Below are 19,920 nucleotides of genomic sequence, written 5' to 3'. Positions count from 1 at the left end.
AAGAAGAGGCTACAGCCCCCCCAAATAGATCCACTAGGGCACCCTCAGATTCAGAAATTGAACTAGCGGGGGGAGTGGTGTTCATTTCCTCTCAGAGCTCCTCTGGTTTCTGAGAGTTCACAAGGCATTGGCTAGAAGCATAGATCTGCAACCATTGCTCTTACCGTTTTAAAATGGAATCTGAAATTTTACAGCCCCAAATTCTCTTGTGTTCCTTCCTGCTTTTTGCAAAATCATTTCGCCCTGGAGCAGCTGTGGAAAACCTGTGATGCTCAGGGGTCAGCAAACTTTTTTCAGGGGGCTGGTCCACTGTCCCTTAGACCTTGTGGGGGGCCAGACTATATCTTGAAGGGAAAAAATGAACAAATTCCTATGACCCACAAATAACCCAGAGATGCGTTTTAAATTACACATTCTACTCATGTAAAAACACTGTTTTCTGGATCGTCCATGGCTGAATTTAGAAGGCGATTGGGCCAGATCCAGGCCTTAGTTTGCCTACCCATGCTCCAGAGGCTGGTGAATTCCAGCTCCCATCAGCCACAACCAGCATGACCAAGGGTCACCTGACAGGAGTAGTAGTCAGCAACTGCCCGGGAAGCTGCCTGCTCTCGATGGAGTTACAGGATCAGGTATGTAGTTTGGAGGGTACTTCTGGAGTGGCTTCAGGTGGCTTCCGATCAACTTTGGCTGGTGGCCCAGCTGTGACCCTACCTGGACAGGGATAGCCTAACTACTGTTGTCTATGCTCTGGTAACCTCTAGGTTAGATTAACTCAGCACATAAGCAGAGCTGCCTCTGAAGATGGTTTGGAAACTTCAGCTGCTGCAGAATTTGGTGACCAACTTGCTCACTGGGGCCAAGACAGTTTGAGCATCTTCCACTGATCCTGGTCCGACTGCACTGGCTGCCAATTAGTTTCCAGTCACAATTCAAAGTTCTGGTTTTGACCTATAAAGCCTTAAGCAGATCAGGACCACAGAACCTCAAGGACTGCCTCTCTCTATGAACCTACTCGGACCCTGAGATCATCTTCTGAGACCCTCTCTTCCATGAGAGGTCCGGAGGGTGGCAACACTAGAACAGGGCCTTTTCTGCAGTGGCTCCCCATTTGTGGAATCCTCTCCCCAGGAAGGCTCACCTGGCACCTTCATGACATCTTTAGGTGCAAGGCAGAAATGTTTCTCTATAACCTAGCCTTTGATTAACATCCTATGACCTTTGAAATGTGTTTTTTTTGGGGGGGGGGCGTATTGCTTTTTGTTTTATTATACATTTCATGTCCTCGTTTTGTATGTTGTGAACTGCCCTATGATCTTCGGATGAAGGGCGGTTTACAGATTCAATTAAAAAATAAACACTTGGAGGGCACCACGTTGGGCCTGTCTTGCAGAATATTGCATATACAAAATTAACCATTCTGTGTCAGGGTGTTACAAATCAAATGCTAAGATTTATGCACCTCTGCTAACAGTGGACAGAAATCTGATAGTCAAGGAGGCTCAAAAAAGCACTCCTTGAGATTAAATTGGGTGGTCTTCCAGATGTTGCTGGCCTCTCAGCTCCCACCAGCTGCATTCAGCATGGCCAACGCTCAGGAATAATGATGGGCAACATCTGGAGGGTGATAGATTCCCCAGCCTTGGCTAAATCATAGGGGATTTGAACAGATAGCCATCTGTTATGGATGCTTTAGTTGAGATTCTTGCATTGTAGGTTGTTTGACTAGTTGTTGGGGTGTCCCTTTCAACTCTGATTCTATGAACATACTTTTGTTCCCCAAGGCAGGGTCAACCCCAAAAAACGAGACGCCATCTACTTGCAATTGAAGATGGAACCCTGTATTTCCTTGCTGCTTACAAGCAAGAATAAAATACACAATTGTCTCGAATTTTGTTGGACTCATTCTTCTCTTCCCCTTCTTCGTAATGGGATCTTGACCTGGCCAATACACGGTATAAGGTCATTTAATGGTTTCCTTGCTGCTGCTGCAATTCCTCTTTCCGAAACATTGCTGAAACGAAGCCTTGCAATTCCTTAATGGTTTGCAGAGTGCTCCCTCCCACCCTCGCCTTTTCTATTAAGAGTTTGCTTAAGAGATGGCGCCAAAGCAGAGAAAGTGGAGACGTCAATTCATTTAATTTTGGAAATATCAACAGAGTCTAAAAATACATCTAGCATGAGTAACATTTAATATTTCAGCTTCAGGGTTGTTGTGTTTTTTTTAAAAAAAGAGGTGATCTAATGGTCCCTGGATACAAGGATTTTGCTTTTTCTTTCCCAAAACACGACGGAAAACAAGTCTCTTGCACATTTTGCACAATATCTCAGGGCAGTCATAAGTTAAAAGGTCAGGCTGGAAGTTTAAGAGCTGGCTCAATTGAAGCAAAGGCTGGGAATAATATACGTTTATATAGCAGGGAATTCAAGATTTGCGTTCCAGCATTATCAGCATTGGAGACAAGGGAATAGATTATCAAACGTGATCGTGATATAAAAACTAGGATGGCAAAATGCGAATCAGGTTCTTAAAGAGCTCTAAAATGTGTCCTAAGTGAGTTAGTGGGTATCAGATGAGATCTAACCTAAGTGCAAAGTGATCCATATTGGGAGGAAAACATAGCCTAACTTCATCTAACTACCCTGTTCTTGAAGGTTGTAATAGATTGTGCTTTTCAGTGCTTGGAATGATTTGGAAACAAGCTGATAAGAAACCAGTATCATGATGTTGCTACGTAGATCGACAGCAGTCTTGCCCAACTGGTGCCTTCCATACTCTTTGGACTACATCTCCTATTGACTGTTTAGGGAATTTTTACTGTAATTACTGATGTTTTAATTGTGTTTTTAATATTTTGTTGGAAGCCGCCCTGATGATGATGATGATGATTATCCAGATGGATGCCTTTTTGAGTCCCTCCCTCCCTCCCTCCCTCCCTCCCTCCCTCCCTCCCTCCCTCCTTCCTTCCTTTCTTTCTTTCTTTCTTTCTTTCTTTGGCACCCCTGTGGGACTCAGGTGTGTGTCACCCCTCGCCCGCAGAGCTGGCAGCTCCTCACCTCTTTTCGAACACCCTCCCTTGTGGAGTGTTCCCTCAGTCCCCGGTTTCAATAATTTCCCCTACTAATTGTAGCCTTCTTTGCCATATTCCATTCCCCCAACTCTCAGGAGAAACTTTTTGGGGCTACATTGGGTAGAAGAGATTGTCAAAAACCAAATTGTAGGGCATCTGCTGGTGCAACACTGCTGTTGGATACAAACTTGAGACTTTGGCAGTGTTGCTCATAATTAGTTTTTGGGCAGAATCTTACTCATTCCATCAGTGCAAGGATTTCCATTTGTACTATAAGAGAACTTCCTCCCCTGGGCTCCATGCTAAACCTGTTCTTTAGGTTCTCCGCAAGAACCCAGAGCAGATTTGGGAAAGGAGAGGAGGGTATTTCTGTTGTGCAGGTTAAAATCCTTGCGCTGATGAAGAAAGGTACTTGGATATTGCCCTTTCTCTGCTGTCATAAACAAAAAATCAATATTACATGTGTTCCCAGGTATACATCTCCTGGACCTTTGAGAATAATGTCTTGCCTCCTACGCAGCTATGGCTTTTTAGGGTCTAATCTCTAAGGGTTTCATAAAAAAATAAAAAATAAAAGTAGTAATTAGATATTTTGTGTGTGTGTATACTTTTGGTTGCCAGCAGAGAAATGACAGTCCTTTCAAAGTCATGGCCAGGAGAGATTACTTATTTGGGTTTAAATCAGATTATAAAAATCCTCCCTTGAAAATCTCATTTCCATGCAGGTTGATTCATTGAATATAATTGACCTTGGAATGATGCTCTCTTCACTGAGGCCTCTGGCAAGAAAATGCTCTTCTGTGTGGAGCTCCCTAAAATATTGGCTATGGTTTTCATGCTCCTACTTGAGATGAGAAAGGAGTGAGACTCTTCGGACACACAGTTGGGATTGTGCTCAGTTGTGCCACACGGAGTCGCTGTCTGCTCACATGAGCGAAGAAGCACCAGCGTCTCCATTGAATGGCTTCGGACAAAGTGGCGAGAGAGGTCATTCCGTCTCTGTGCCCCAAAGCCCACGGCATTAACTGATTAATTGTCTTCTGAATGGGCAACTATTATTTTATGAACTGAGAAGTAAGCCCCGGCAGCTTAAGCAAAGGGTTCTCTAAAGGCTGGGCACTATTTTTGACACCAGAAGGTTTTCTCTTTAGCTCCCAGCTGTTTCAGCTCTGCGGCGAGATATTAATGCACAGATAATACTAATCCTGGCATCGCTGCATGAGAACCGCCTTCCAGGGCAGAATCTATTGCGCTCGGACAAGACAGCTTGAGGTTCTAATACCGGCAGGGTAGCAACAACAGCAACAACAAAAAACTCCAACACCCTGGCAATTAGACATGTTATTAACAGAGGCCATTGCATACAGCAGAGGGTGAAACACAGAATGTGTAAAGAAGAGCTTGTTTGTTTTCGAAATACTTAAACCCTCTTTTACACGATCTGCCTACTGCCAATCAATTTCACGGAACAAACGAAAGTTTTCATAATGCGAGAGAAGGGGGAAAATATTTACATTTCTCCACTTCTGTTGGACTTTTTAAAGCAAAGGTTGGGTAGTCATAGAATTGCAGAGTTGGTAGGGACACCAACGGTCCTCTAGTCTAACCCCCTGCAGGGCAGGAATATCTGTCACGGATTCTTTATCTGTGATTCCTGCATATTGCAGGGGATTGGACTAAGTGACTCTTGAGAGCCTTCCCAACTCTGCAGGATTCTGTTATTCTAAGTGACCACGGGGTTCTTTGGGGGACAGGGCCGTCTTTAGCATATGCGCCCCTGGGGTGCAAAGTTCTGCCCAGTGCCCCAAAATTTAGTTTAGCCACCCCCAAAGGGGTGGGGAAAGGGAAGCCAAAGTTGTTGACCTTTTTTTTGGGGGGGGGGAGGAAAATTGCTCACCTGTAACAATGAAATAACTGCTTTTGTTTCCTGACTCGTCAGGAATATTTGATGCTACGGAGTAACAGAGCGATGGAGGAAGGGGGCGGGGACTTTAGCTTGATTGACTGCCGCCGATCAAGAGGGACCAGTGTGCAGTAGGTATACATTTGGCACCTCCCAGAATACATTTGGTGCCCCCCAGAATTAGGCGCGGGGATGCCCTGCTCCCCTTGCACCCCTGGGTAAAGACGGCCCTGTTGGGGGAGCCATATGCTTCAGATTTAGGGTGAGCATGATGGTTGAGACAGCTATTGGCCTTCCATTCTGATTCAAAAGGTGGAAAACCTTGAACTTCCCTCCTCTAGTCTGCATTGGGATCTTGGACTTCAGAAGGAAGCACCTGCCGCTTCTCTTTAGTAGCGTGGCAGCCTCCCGTCTTTGCGGCTCCAGCTTGGGCTACGTCGCCCGCTGCGTTTCTGTGATACTCGTGAACAGGCCCAAATAATCAATATAGTCAAATGCAAAGAACAGGCAGGCGAGAGAAAGCACAAAGACAAGAGAGATTGTAAGCACGTTAGCAAGATGCAAAGTTGCGAGGTGGGAATATAAATAAATAATTCTTCAAACAGCTCAGCTTAGATTTAAAAAATGTGCATGTATTATGCCAGCTGCTCACTTAAAAAAGAAGATTGTCACCTGTATATTTAGCCTTTAGGGGGGAAAAAGGAGACATTTTAGAAACTCTTGCAAAACTACTCTAAAGTGTCTGTGTGTGTGTGAGAGAGAGAGAAGATAAATGAATGCCTTTAATGATGTGAACACAGTCCTAGCCAATCAGGCTTGCGGAGAGTTGCCTGTTCTGGGGGCTGGGGTCGGGGGAAGCTCGGGCTTCCCCCGCCCCAGCCCCGCGCCTGGGGAAAAAATAAATCCCCCCCTTTATTTCCCCCCCAAAAAACTAGGTGCGCCTTATGGGACGGAGCGTCCTATAGGGCGAAAAATACGGTACATGTGGCAGAAATTAAACACAGAAAATCCTGATGTGCACGACATGAATGTTTGTGCATGTTTAAATATAATATCCACAGAAGGTAAAGTGCTACAACAGCAGGACCAGGTGGAAAATGGAGCTTGTGACTTTGTGTTTCCGGGGGCACAGAGGAGTGAATGGAAGGGAAGAGATGTGGAAAGTTAGGTGGATGAATGAAGACAGAGAACGAAGAATATTTATGTCAGTTGATGCTACTGTTAATGCTTTCTTTCCTGGGTTGGCCTACTTTTCTAGCCACCTGGAGTGTGAACTCTGGTAATTTGGCAACATGCTAGGCAGGAGTGCTCAGGCACAGCTGGAAATTTGGCTTGTGGCACCAGTGATTTCTGGCTTGCTGGCTTATGGGTGTTGCATGGGAAGGCGTTTGAAGTTGCTTCCTCATGAGAACAAGGAAAGGAAGACTGCAACATTGGATGGTTGCCCAGCTCTTGGGGAAAATAAAGAGCCATTCTTGGGAAGTACAAATCACTTGGTCAGGAGCTCCAGAGGCGGAGAAGGCATTGCTGTTAACTGCTCACATTTCACTTTTGATGTACAAGATATTTTGCAATCAACAATCTTGCTCATCCTTAAAAACAAGCCTGTGAGGGAGGTCACCAGTATCCTTAAAGACAGGCAAGTGAGACTGAGAGTTGGCTTGCATGTTCCACTTATCTGTCTGTCCTTCCATCAGTAAACATGGCATTTTAGAAGAACAGGCAAGAAAAGAAAAGAAAAGAAAAGAAAAAGAGAGAGGCGTGTCCTTGCTCTCCAGGAGCTTTTACAATCTGAACTGCAGATTTTGCGAGGAGGGGATACAACTGAGGTTTGGGGGCTGCTGGATGAGTGAAGAAAGGTCGGATCCAGATGGCCTGCTTGCTGAGCCTTCTTTCCGTTTTGTTTGCATAAAGTTTGTGGGGAGGTTATATCAGCTTCGGCGGGTGACCCGGCTACACCTATACCTGGGTAGGGACAGCCTAACTTCTGTTGTCTATGCTCTGTTAACCTAAGTTAGGTTGCTGCAATGAATTATGCATGGGGCTGCCTTTGAAGATGGCCCAGAAACTGTATGCAACCACTGCTCTTATAAGCCTCCTTGAGCGTAGGATGAGGTCAGATACCCAGGTGAGATATGCAAGCCCAAAGCCTCCTTCTTCCAGGCCCTGTTGTTGCTCAAAGATACACACAGGTGTGACCCTTTAGGCTTGTTGGCTCCAGGTGCATTGTACTGACTACAACATTTTTAAAAAACCAAGCTGTTGAGACAGTTGGGAAGCCTCTTTCTTATCCCACTTAGCAGAGAGAGGGAGATCAGAATTAATTGTTTTCATCTCCTGATAGCTGTGGGTTTTCCAGTTTAATTAAACATTCCTGAAGCGGAACAGCTGAAGCGTTGGAGTTCTGTTTGCAAGGAGAGGCTGCCAAACCTGGATTCTCTCTTCCTTACAATTGAAAAAGTGGGGCTGGTCTGCAGAACGCATTTTGGCAGGTGGTTTCCTCATTCGTTCCAGGTTTACTCCGATCAGATGTTCTGCCACTGAGCTATGGCCCTTTCCCATCAGCACACGAGGACGCGTTATACTGAGTCAGACCCTTGGGTCCATTTACCTTGGTATCGTCTACACAGACTGGCAGCTGCTCTCCAGGACATAACAAACATTCATGGCAAGAATATAGGAAGCCAGATTATACTGGCTCAGACCATTGGTCCGTTGTCTGCACTGACTGGCAGTAGCTCTCCCCTGGATAGCTCAGTTGGTTAGAGCGTGGTGCTGATAACGCCAAGGTTACAGGTTCGATCTCTGCATGGGACAACTGCGTATTCCTGCATTGCAGGGGGTCAGACTAGGTCAGCTTCAGGGTGCCTTCCAACACCTACAATTCTATGGTTCTAGGATTTCAGACAGGGGTCTCACCCAGACCTCAGAGGTGTAGCTAGCTGCTCTGGCACCCAGAGCGGGGGCAGCAGGGCAATCCATGCACAGAGTCCGCCTGGCGGATGTGAGTCCCATGCTGCCATTTCAGGCAGCGTGGGGCCACGAGCCACCATGTCACTCCCAGGAGAGATGCGTGGCTTGGGCGTGCTGCCGGCCAGGCCCCACGGTAAGTGCCACCCCCCGTGGTGTGGGATTTTGTCACCCCCTCAGGGATGACGCATGGGGCAGGCCGCACCTCCTTACCCCCTTCCTACGCCCTTGCAAGAGCTACCTGGAGATGGCAGGTATTGAAACTGCTGCATGGAAAGCTCTACCACTGCACTGTTCCCATCTTTCCTGTTCCAGGGTTCTTCTGGGGGAAGCAATGGTCAGGCAAAGCAGTTTAAATATGTAGCATATTTATGTCTGTCCCCCGGCTCTATCGGCAGGGACGCAGGTGGCGCTGTGTTGTAAACTACTGAGCCTTGGGCTTGCTGCTCAGAAGGTCGGCGGTTTGAATCCCCGCGATGGGGTGCGCTCCCGTTGCTCCGTCCCTGCTCCTGCCAACCTAGCAGTTCGAAAGCACATCTAAGTGCAAGTAGATAAATAGGTAAACGGCATTTCCGTGTGCTGCTCTGGTTCACCAGAAGCGGCTTAGTCATGCTGGCCACATGACCCGGAAGCTGTACGCCGGCTCCCTCAGTCAGTAAAGCGAGATGAGTGCCGCAACCCCAGAGTCGTTCGCGACTGGACTTAACTGTCAGGGGTCCTTTACCTTTACTTGGCTTTATCACATGTGCACACTGGTCTGAACACCTGGCCAGATAAGGCTGCACAGTGGAAAAGTCAGCCTAAGGAGGCCACTTTTTCCATCTCCCGCCAAATGATGTCCTGATGGTTGTCTAGAGCTAGGCCTGCCGTTGGCCTGGGCCACTCAACTTCATGGGTTGCTTCTTGGCTGTCCCTCTTTTGGCCCAGTAACCACGCGCGCGGGGGGTGGGGGGTGGGACATCTTTCTGGATCCAGATTCTGCCTCAGACTGACTCACCGTCCCTTTCCTCCAAGCACCAGCCCTTTGCTGTGCCCTCTGGCTGGGAACCTGGCATGCCAACTCCCTGGTTGCATCAAAGGACGCCTCTGCCCGCATGACTAAACTGTTTTCACAATAATTTGAATTGCAATGCAAAAAAAAAAAAAGCGGATTCTGAGCAAGTTTGCTTGCTGCTCAGGTACAGTACCAGGATAATAGGTGTCCTGTACACCAGCATCTGGAAAACAGAGGCACATTCCATGTGAAGGAGGATGTCTCTATGAAAAAAGGCTGGCAAGCCTGGTAGACTCACTCATTCATTTCCTCCCTCTCATAAATACCAGCGTCGTCGTGAGGGGACTTCCCAAACACCTACGAAGATAAGACTTGATACATGACTAATCGAGGCTGAGGCACATGCATTCATAGGAGCTGGAAAATGGGATCTTCTGACGGGTGCTGTCCCAAAATCTTCCCTCCGGTGCCTCAGGAGTTGTTGGCGGAGGTTTTTCTGCCTCATTCTCAGGGAACGTGAGAATTTCTTTAGAATTTCCTGGCTGGAGCTCATCCTTGCCTCTTGTAAGTCTGGATGAAGAAATGATGGCAGCGGGTGGATATAGGAGTTATAAACCTCTGGCTTTTGCACAGCCGGGAGGTAGCTTGCTTGGACGAAGGCAGGAGTCATGTTTGTTTCTTTGCCAGCTTGGCCCCCAGAAGGTTGTGGCCCTCAGGACATCAAAGTTTCCTCAACTCTACTTTAGAGTTTTGGTTGGTGTAAGGTAGGGATGTTGAAATTCTACTGGAAATGGGAGCAGAAATCACTGGTGATTGTTTATTCCTCCCATGTCTGGAAGGGAGATCAATCCAGAAAATTGCATTCACTGTTGTTGCTTTCAGTTCACAAATTGTTAAGATGCCCCCTTTCCCCTCACAGAGCTACTATTCCCATAGTTCTCCAGGAAAAGGAATTGACTGTTAAAGCACTCTCATGCTGCTAAACCATCTCGATTTAAACAGGACATTTTGGCTTCTGATTGGATCCCGGAAGGTCTCGTTTTTTGGTCTGGCACTCTGGTATTAGTCAGCTGGCTCCCGCGAGAGCTCAGTACCCAAAAAATGTGTGCCCTATCACAAATGATACTTGCCCAAAAATGGAAAGAAGAAGAAGAAGTCCCAGCTAAAGAAGAATGGGTACAAAAACTTGCGGAATGTGCAGAAATGGCGAAACTTGCCGGAAAAATAAGAAATCAAGATAACAAACTTTCTATAAAAGAATGGAAATGGTTTGTTGAATATTTTCCTGTACAGTAAACACATAAGAACCTTGGCAGGATCATTGTAATAACCTGCAGTTTTATAAGAGTATATCTTTAAAGTAGATGAATAAATGAGCAAATTAAGTTAATTTGGATGTGCAGAAAAATATTAAAAATAAATTTAAGGAACTGCAGAAAGAGGGGGAGGAAAGCCAAGTTTTGAAATGTTAAAATGACTGTAAAATTATTGAAATGTATAAAACTGAAAATCTATATCGATCGATCAATCAATCAATCAATCAATCAATCTATCAATCGATCTATGATGAGCGTCCCAATTTGGATCAGCCGAATGCTGGAGGGCAGGCACCCTGGGAATTGTAGCTCTTTGTAGGGAATAGGGAATTTTCCTCTCAGTGCCCTTAATGAACTACAGTTCCCAGGATACTTTGGGGGAAGCCATGGCTATGGTATGATCCTGCTTCAACTGTATAGGGCCAATGGGACCTTGTATGGCTGACTTCTGTCCCATCTGCTGCTCCACTCCCTTTAGCCACTTGCCACGCCCAATTTTTGCACCTGGCCCCTCCCACTAATGACATGCGGCCCTGAGAAGGCTGGCCAAGAAGCAATGCGGCCCTTGGGATGGAAAAGGTTCGCTCCCCTCTTCTCTCTGTCATGTGGAAGTAGCCTAATAATGCTCATATTCCAGATATCTATTTATATGTATAGTATATGAGAATGCAGGCTAAAATAAATAATACTTATGTGTGTGTATATAAATATAGAAGGGAGGCCAAGTGCAAAAAGTGTGAGAAACTCGGGATTGTGCTGTCCAAGGACATGGGTGTTGAATTAGATGATTTCTTGGGACACTTCACAGCTTTGCAGCTCAGTGAAATCTTCTTGGCTCCTTCATCACCACCTGTCTTGCTTCTTGGTAACATCTCCCAAGATTGCTGAACTTCTGCAAACTCTTCTGATTTTAGGACACCGAGACATTTTATTGCTTGTATGTTCTTTTGAGGGCTTCTGATTCTGCCCCCCCCTGAGGTGCACAGCTCCTTTTTCTCCCCCTTTTAATTGTTTGTTGTTGTGTCAAACTGGTCCTCCAAGGACCAATAGCATGAAATGTCCTTTACGAAAATAAAAAAGTGACTCACCGAAATGATACTAGAGGACGGAGAAAGGAGATTTATCGCAGACTCCAATAATGGCATTTCTCTGAGCCTAACAGGTGGATCCAATATAATCCTCTGGCACACAGCCCACTTTCTCAAGCTGTTGCTTTGGTTACCCCCTCAAAACTTTTCCAAAGCTTAAAGCAGGTTTCCGTTCATAATGTCCTGGTCCTGTTAGGTCCCAGCATGATAAATAAATGTGTAGTTTTGGCAACAATTAAGGCTGTTTCCTGGGGACCTGTTTATAGAGCATCCATCCTGGTTTTCTTTTCTTTTCTTTTTCTGCTGGGGGAGATTAGACAATGTTGACAATGAGCATTCATTCTGATCTGTTTGCGGGGAAGTTAGAAGATGAGGATATTAACCCATGATGTCTTTCCCGTTCCCCTTCCACCCTATCTAATCACAAAAAGTCTTTATTGGGGGGGGGCAAGTTTATTTTGCAAGACCTCCCAATCAACTATAATTGTGCAACCTGAATTTGCTGGCATGTGATTGAATCTCACCTGAAAATAGCTGGTCTGGAAGCGCTCTCAAACTCTGGGGTCTGTGAGATGTCACAATTTATACAATCAGTTGATGCCAACCTAGGATTAGTCATGTGTGAATCCCCCTCTATCAAATCCAGAATTAGCCCAGTGTTTACAAGCTTTCTTGGAGAGCTTTCAGAAAAAAGCTAGTCCAGAACCACTTGCCAAGTTTGGACTTGAAGGTGCATTGATTCTGATGGTACTCTGCATGTGACCAGAGGTGTAGCAAGGTCAGCTGGTACCCGGTGTGATTTTTTTTTGTCACCCCCCCCAGGCATGAGATGCCCCTGCATGTGACCATTGACATATTCCTTCCTGGGAATTGTAGTATGGTTTTGCCTGTCCTTATATCAACTACTCAGCGCTTGCCATGGAGGAAAAAGGGGTATTTTTGAACCGTCCATGCCAGTACTTTTGCTCCACAATTGTCAGAATCAACAGAAGGACTTCTGCTAGTTATGGACATTAAAAAGGCATAACCTTCCCTAGTGCTCTGATTTAGTTTCATGTCAGTATTACTAGAATGTGAGTTTTTCTTCATTTCAGAAAGCAGATCCCCAAACACCTACAACTCTTTCCATGCATTATCCACACAAAGGGGTCTCCATCCATGTATAGAAAGGGCAACATCGCTGGCCCTTTTCCTGATATTCTCATGGGGTGAGACCTGGCATTTAAAGCACTAGGAAATCAATTTGAGAGTGGAAGTTACTGTAAATACCAAACTTCAGCAGAAAGGGAAGCATTGATTGATTGGCATTTATTGCCCTTCATTCACCATGTGGTTGCAAGACACATTACTGTATATGATGCATGTTGGCATCCGTTTGTCTCAAGAGACGATTGAAGTCACATTGCTGCGCTAGCAGCACCAAAGTGGCCTCCTTGGGGCGCACGCCCAGGCAGTGTGTATGGCGGTCCTGGGCTGCCCAGACAACAAGACCCCCCTCTTGGCCTTGCTGATGTGGACCAAAGGAAAGCAGAGCAAGACATTTGGCACCAACTTGGCTGAAGGAGTTGCCGGAAGGAGGCATCCAAGGCACTATCCAACAATCTCTGGCACTCCGCTCTGAATTTGTGTAGGGTTTACTCCTTAGCCTTTTCTTCTCCCAAAGATATCCCGCAAGGCAGTAGAGGTTTAGGATCAGAGTTTGCTTTCTAGATGGGCTACCTTCCCAGGTTGCCAAGCCCCATCTGCCCATCACTTCCCTCTACAGCCAATACAGAAACCACCTTCTTGGACTGTTGGTCTCATTTACTCAATCTGCTGGAGCCTGTCTTTACATGCATGTGATTTGTTGTTGTTTAGTCGTTTAGTCGTGTCCGACTCTTCGTGACCCCCTGGACCAGAGCACACCAGACACTCCTGTCTTCCCCTGCCTCCCGCAGTTTCGTCAAACTCATGCTGGTAGCTTTGAGAACACTGTCCAACCATCTCATCCTCTGTTGTCCCCTTCTCCTTGTGCCCTCCATCTTTCCCAGCATCAGGGTCTTTTCCAGGGAGTCTTCTCTTCTCATGAGGTGGCCAAAGTATTGGAGCCTCATACACACACACACACACACACACACACACACACACACACACACATTAAATCATGGGTAGGCAAACTAAGGCCCGGGGGCCGGATCTGGCCCAATCACCCTCTAAATCTGGCCCCTGAAAGTGCAAGGTGTTCTGAGATAACTCCTCTTCCCCCTCAGTCTTCTCACTGTTCCCACACCCCCAGGGGGAAGGTGAACAGACAGGAACAGCAAGGAGTTGGACGGAAGAGCCAGGAGCCTCTGGAGGTTGGCAGCGGGTCTCCTGCCAAGGCCTGGGCCTTGGCAGGTGCCCGATAATGCCAGTCCCTGATCCAAACCCTGATGATAATCATGATAACATGGCATGTACTCAGTACATTATAAATGCTCAATGAGCTTCAGGTGCATTCTTGGGTTGTCTCAGAACAGCTTACCACAAATCTGTAAAGTAGATCAGTTTTGCTACCCCCATGTTTCATGTGTGGGACTGAAACAGACAGATGGTGGGTTTATACCCCTCAACTGTCCCGGGAAAACTGGGACATTCTTTTTTTTTCACATGAGAGCACGGTGGCCATTTTGGTTTCTGCAATCTCGTCTCAAAAAAGGTGCTTCTTTCAGAGAAGCACTCTTGCACAGGTCACATGACTCATGTGGGAGCATGGTCCTGTAAGATGGCATCCTGATTTTTCACCTCGGCGTGTTGGAGGGTGTGGTGGATTTCCAGAGGGCATGTTGCTTCTTCCAGAATTTTAGTAGAACAGGAAGCTGTCTTATATTGAGTCAGGTCATTGGTCCATCTGCCTCTGTATTTTACTGTATTTTATGCTGTTTTTATAATTAAGCGTTTTAAAGTGTTTAAAATTTGTTGTTAGCAGCCCTGAGCCCGGTTTTTGAACCGGGAAGGGCGGAGTATAAATAAAAAATTATTATTATATTTGCACTAACTGCCAGCAGCACCTCTGCATGATTGCAGAAGGAAGTTCTTGCCACCCCTACCTGAAGATGCCAAGGATTGAACGCAGGATTTTCTGCATTCAAAGCAGATGTTCTGCCACTGAGCTATGGCTCTCTTGCAAGGATCCTTGTTCCAACATGATCCTTGATTTCCCCCCTTTGCTGACCCTCTAAGTGTAATGGGTTATTTGTGGGGCATTGGAATTCGTTCTTCTTCTTCTTTATTTTTTTCAAAAGATAGTCCGGCCCCCCACAAGGTCTGAGGGACAGTGGACTGGCCCCCTGCTGAAAATGTTTGCTGACCTCTGCTAAATGGAGGCATATTCTGATCTCATTCCCCACCAACAAAAGTCTGTGCAAAAAGGCACATCTTGAGTTGGCGACTAAATGCCTACAGTGATGAGGCCGCCAGCACCGTGGAGAGGAGAGCATTCTACAGTGTGGGGGCCACCACAGTTACTCTGTGATGATTTTACCACCTCAAAAAATTAACGTACCTTGGAAACACTGAAGGAGGGTGTATCGCATTTGGAGAGTGAGAATGATCTGTATCACACCGAGGTGTGATTCAGCTAATTAGAATATATTCAAATGTGTGATTGACTCAGAGAAAGTTGCTACTTTGTTGAATCATAGATATTGCTCCTTAAAACAGGTTTGTGCCTTCCTTGGCGATTTTGAATCCAGAAACGGCCTCCCTATTTTGGACTACATGCACAACTAGAGAAGCAGAAGTGTTCCTCCTGTTGGGTGGCATTCTGGTGATGGTACCTACACCAGTGGTTGCTAAGCTGTGATGCTCCAGGTGTTTTGGAATCTTGCTCCCACCAACCTCAGAATGCTTGGCGGAAGCTGCTGTTCAACATCTGCATAGCCACAGGTTCCTCATCGCTGCTCTAGAATATTCCCACCTGACTTATGCAAATATGAGTTTCTTGTAGTAGAGCAAGCTATTGCTTAATATAAAAGCACTTGTTTACATGTAATACAAAACCATTGCTTCAATATGACTGAATATGATTTAAAGGACATACCCAAACCTTAGTTTGTTGTTACGTCCTAACCGGCAAACTGTGGTTTTCCGCCAACTTGTTAGTAGGTGAATTGAAGCATGCAAATGTAGAGTATTATTTATTATTATTATTTTATTTATTAAATTTGTATACCACCCTTCATCTGCAGATTTCAGGGTGGTTCACAGCACACACCCCCAAATACACAACAACAACACAAACCATAACTCTCCCCTGCCAAAAACACATTTAAATGTACATAGAATGTTGATCAGCCAAAGGCCTAAGAGAAGAGGAACATTTTCACCTGGTGCCTAAAGGTGTATGATGAAGGTGCCAGGTGAGCATCCCTGGGGAGAGCACAAATAGGGAGCCACTGCAGAAAAGGCCCTGTTCTCGTTTTGCCACCCTCTTGTGGAGGAGGCGCATGAAAAAAGGCCTCAGAGGATGATCTCAGGGTCCAGATTGGTTCATATGGGAAGAGATGGCTTTTGAGGTAGTCCCGAGCCATTTAAGGCTCTATAGGTCAAAACCAGCACTTTGAACTGGGCCCTGAAGCTAATTGGCAGCCAGTGCAGTCAGGCCAGAGTTGGTGTAAGATGCTCAAACCGTCTTGCCCCAGTGAGCAATCTGGCTGCCAAATTCTGCACTGGCTGAAGTTTCTGAACCGTTTTCAGAGGACACGTTGCAGTAATCTATGAGCCCATGTGGAGGACCACAGGTTATCTATCCCTCATCTACGTCATAGCAATTTTAATATGCTTATGTCCAACTGGGATCTGGTTACTGGGACAGGTCAGGTCCAGCATCAGTATTTGGCATTCTGGGGCATTAGCTGTGTTTCCTGTGCTTCGAAAAGGGTCTCCTGGGTTCATCCCTTGCCTGCTCCATCAGGCCAGTTCACACAATAATTTAAAATGATAAATCACAAATTTCCAACTCGCTGGAAAGACGATAAGGTCCCTACAAGAGCGGAATGGCAGACCTAGTTGTTGGACTATACAGAGACGGCAGAAATGACCGCGAAAATCAGAAACCAGGAGGATCAAAACTTCAACAAATACTGGAGGAAATTTATACTAGAGAGACCACTGTAAAAATCTGAACGCTTTAGTAGGTCTTAAATAACTCTTGTAATGTTACATAGACTTCGGATACAATGGAGAACCAGAAAATTAGAGTGATATGCAGCTGAAAAGGCACGAGTGGTGCATGCTCTAGTTATCTCCTGCTTGGACCACTGCAATGTGCTCTATGTGGGGCTACCTTTGAAGGTGACCCAGAAACTACAACTACTATAGTCTAAGCTAGACTGGTGACTGGGAGTGGCCACCTAGACCATATAACACCGGTCCTGAAAGACCTGCATTGGCTCCCAGTACATTTCCAAGCACAATTCAAAGTGTTGGTGCTGACCTTTAAAGCCCTAAATGGCCTCGGCCCAGTATACCTGAAGGAGCGTCCCCACCCCCATCATTTGGCCCAGACACTGAGGTCCAGCACCGAGGGCCTTCTGGCGGTTCCCTCACTGCGAGAAGCAAAGCTACAGGGAACCAGGCAGAGGGCCTTCTCCGTGGTGGCACCCGGCCTGTGGAATGCCCTCCCATCAGATGTCAAAGAAACAAACAACTACCTGACATTTAAAAGACATCTGAAGGCAGCCCTGTTTAGGGAAGTTTTTAATGTGTGACATTTTAATGTATTTTAATCTTTGTTGGAAGCCACCCAGAGTGGCTGGGGAAACCCAGCCATATGGGCGGGGTACAAATAATTTATTTATTTATTTATTATTATTATTATTATTATTATTATTATTATTATTATTATTATTATTAAAGAACCCATGGGGGGGAGGGAAATCTAGAGATCTGGGAGAATCTTCTGTAACTTTTATTATTTGTGATTTTGAATTTGTAAAATCAAATAAAAACTACTTTAAAAACCAAAAATAAAATGATAAATCACACAAGGCAATTACATAACAAAGTCAAACCAAGTGAAACCAAGTTCAACTCTTACGGGGACCCCAGAAAGTATTTTCTGTTGTTTTTGTTGCTGCTCCCAATCCTCTTTCAAATGCCGTAATCTTAAAGAAGAAGAAGAAAACAATGAAGAAAGCTAGATAGCATGCATTATTAACTCAAGATATCTCTCCCTATGTTACCCAAGATCTCAGCGCAATGCCTAAATGTAGTCCACGACAGAGGGCTCACATGACATCCATTGCAAACAACCCAGAGTTTCTACGACACAATCATCGGTGGAGATCAAATGGCCAACAAACATTGCATAATTTACCAAGGGGATCAAAGGAAGTAATTACTTGAGGGACCGAACTAACAGCAGCGGAGGGGGAGATAAAAATATCTCTGAATGGATGCCAAAGGCCTGAAACCGTAGTGGAGATTGGCAAAGGGTGCTTAAGATACATAGAAAGAAGCCTAGACAACGGGATGTCCCAGCAGAGATATTGTTGGATAAAGGGTGTTTTGGGGGACAAATTTGGTTCAGTTCACATTGAAAGAGGAACCCACTTAATTTACACTTCCCGAAACAATGCATGAGCAGAAACACAGCCGTCCTTCGGAATTTGCACTTCTCTGAATTCGGAATGCTGTTCTCCAGTCAAATAACGTGTATGGAAAATGCAAACGCCACAGTTATATTGTGCTTAAAAGTGCATAGCACACAACAAATGCATTATATTAGAGGGGATCGCTTTGCAAAGTGTGGAAAAGGCAAAATTTCATACACATATGAGTATATTAGGAGAAATCGCCACTAAAATGTTGGTGAACTTTATGAAGACTTAAAAAAAAAATAATTTGCAAACTGGCATGGAGATGTGGAGAATGGGGTAAAAGGAGAGACAGCAAAACCTAAATGGACCGATGTGCCCGTCTCTTGTTGAGGATAGGGCTGCAGCATACGTGTGAGTACAGAGACCTTCTGAGGTCCTTGAGCAGGGGTCAGCAAACTTTTTCAGCAGGGTGCCGGTCCACTGTCCCTCAGACCTTGTGGGGCTCTGGATTATATTTTGGAAAAAAAGAAAGAAGAACAAATTCCTATGCCCCACAAATAACCCAGAGATGCATTTTAAATAAAAGTGTGCTGGGCCCGGGGGTAACCTGTGAAACGCGGTCCAGGACTGGTCCAGAATCCGAAGGTTCCGCTGAGAGTCAGTCCAACACAGCCAAGGCAGGACATGAGGCAGGAAACCAGGCAAGGACTGGTACAGGATCTAGCATACAGCAATGTTGCTCCCACAACCTGGGGCGGGGTCCGACAGCCTTTTATCTTTGTCAGGGTAGCGGCCGGTCCTGATCCCCCAGCGACTCACCTCCCTGTCTCACCCGAAGGCGAGCACTCCTCCTGCAAGTACCCAGGTCTCTCTTTCTCTCAGACCTTTGTCTCTGCAGCTCGGGAGAGATGGGTGGGTTACTAGACCCAGGGGCGGCCTTAGCCGCCCCTGACCCAACTGGTAGTGGAGCAGCTGTAAGTGATGGCCCAACTGAAGGCAAAGAGGTCATCCCCGCATCTGGAGCCAGGGCAGGCTCAGGCCCCTGACTTTGCCCAGCTGGTGTTTGTTGCAGAGGAACCTGTGCAGACTGGGACTCTTCAGGATCAGGCCCCAGACTAGGTTCAGATGATGCCTGAGGCAAAGGATTTGGTGTAGACTGAGACTCCTCTGGTTCCAAGTCCGAGTCCCAGGCCATCGCAAAAAGCACACATTCTACTCATGTAAAAACACACTGATTCCCGGCCCGTCCATGAGCTGGATTTAGAAGGCGATTGGGACGGATCCAGCCCCTGTATGCAGCAAGGCAGGAAACATGTTGCTGTGGCAAAGAGCCGAAGGGAAATGCTGACCTTATATCGCTTCCCGGCTCTTGCCACCCGGTGCAGTGAGTTACCAAGTGGCCTCTCCTGTGCAGCCGCACCTTGCCTCTCCAGAACTTAGGAAGGCCCCAGTCCTGCGAAGCCCTACTGGTCACAGGGCTTGGCTCCTGCATGCACTCCTGACAGAGCACATCTCTGAAAGAAGCACCTTTTTTTGAGACGAGATTGCGGAACTAAAAACGGCCACCATGCTCTTACGTGAAAAAACGAATATCCCAGTTTTCCCGGGACAGTTGAGGGGTATGAACCCACCACCTGTCTGTTTCAGTCCCACACATGAAACATGGGGGTAGCAAAACTGATCTACTTTACAGATTTGTGGTAAGCTGTTCTGAGACAACCCATGAATGCACCTGAAGCTCATTGAGCATTTATAATGTACTGAGTACATGCCATGTTATCATGATTATCATCAGGGTTTGGATGGCATTATCGGGCACCTGCCAAGGCCCACGCCTTGGCAGGAGACCCGCTGCCAACCTCCAGAGCCTCCTGGCTCTTCCGTCCAACTCCTTGCTGTTCCTGTCTGCTCACCTTCCCTCTGGGGGTGTGCGAACAGTGAGAAGATTGAGGGGGAAGAGGAGCTACCTCCGGACACCTTTTGGGGGGCATGGTGTGGGTTGGGCCCGGGGGGTGAGG

The 19,920-nt window shown here is 46.3% G+C and overlaps 1 protein-coding gene across 1 annotated transcript in view; it reads left to right on the top strand.

The window, feature by feature from the left end:
• Positions 1-19,920, top strand: part of LOC310685868 (protein FAM47E-like) — a 239,843-nt gene that overhangs the window by 162,582 nt on the left and 57,341 nt on the right. The gene's annotated exons all lie outside the window — the stretch shown is intronic.

Source organism: Podarcis liolepis (genome assembly GCF_965112155.1).
Source record: "Podarcis liolepis genome assembly, chromosome: 9".
NCBI classification, from domain to species: Eukaryota; Metazoa; Chordata; class Lepidosauria; order Squamata; family Lacertidae; genus Podarcis; species Podarcis liolepis.
The sequence above is the reverse complement of the archived record's forward strand: the minus strand, read 5'-3'. Positions and strand labels throughout refer to the sequence as shown.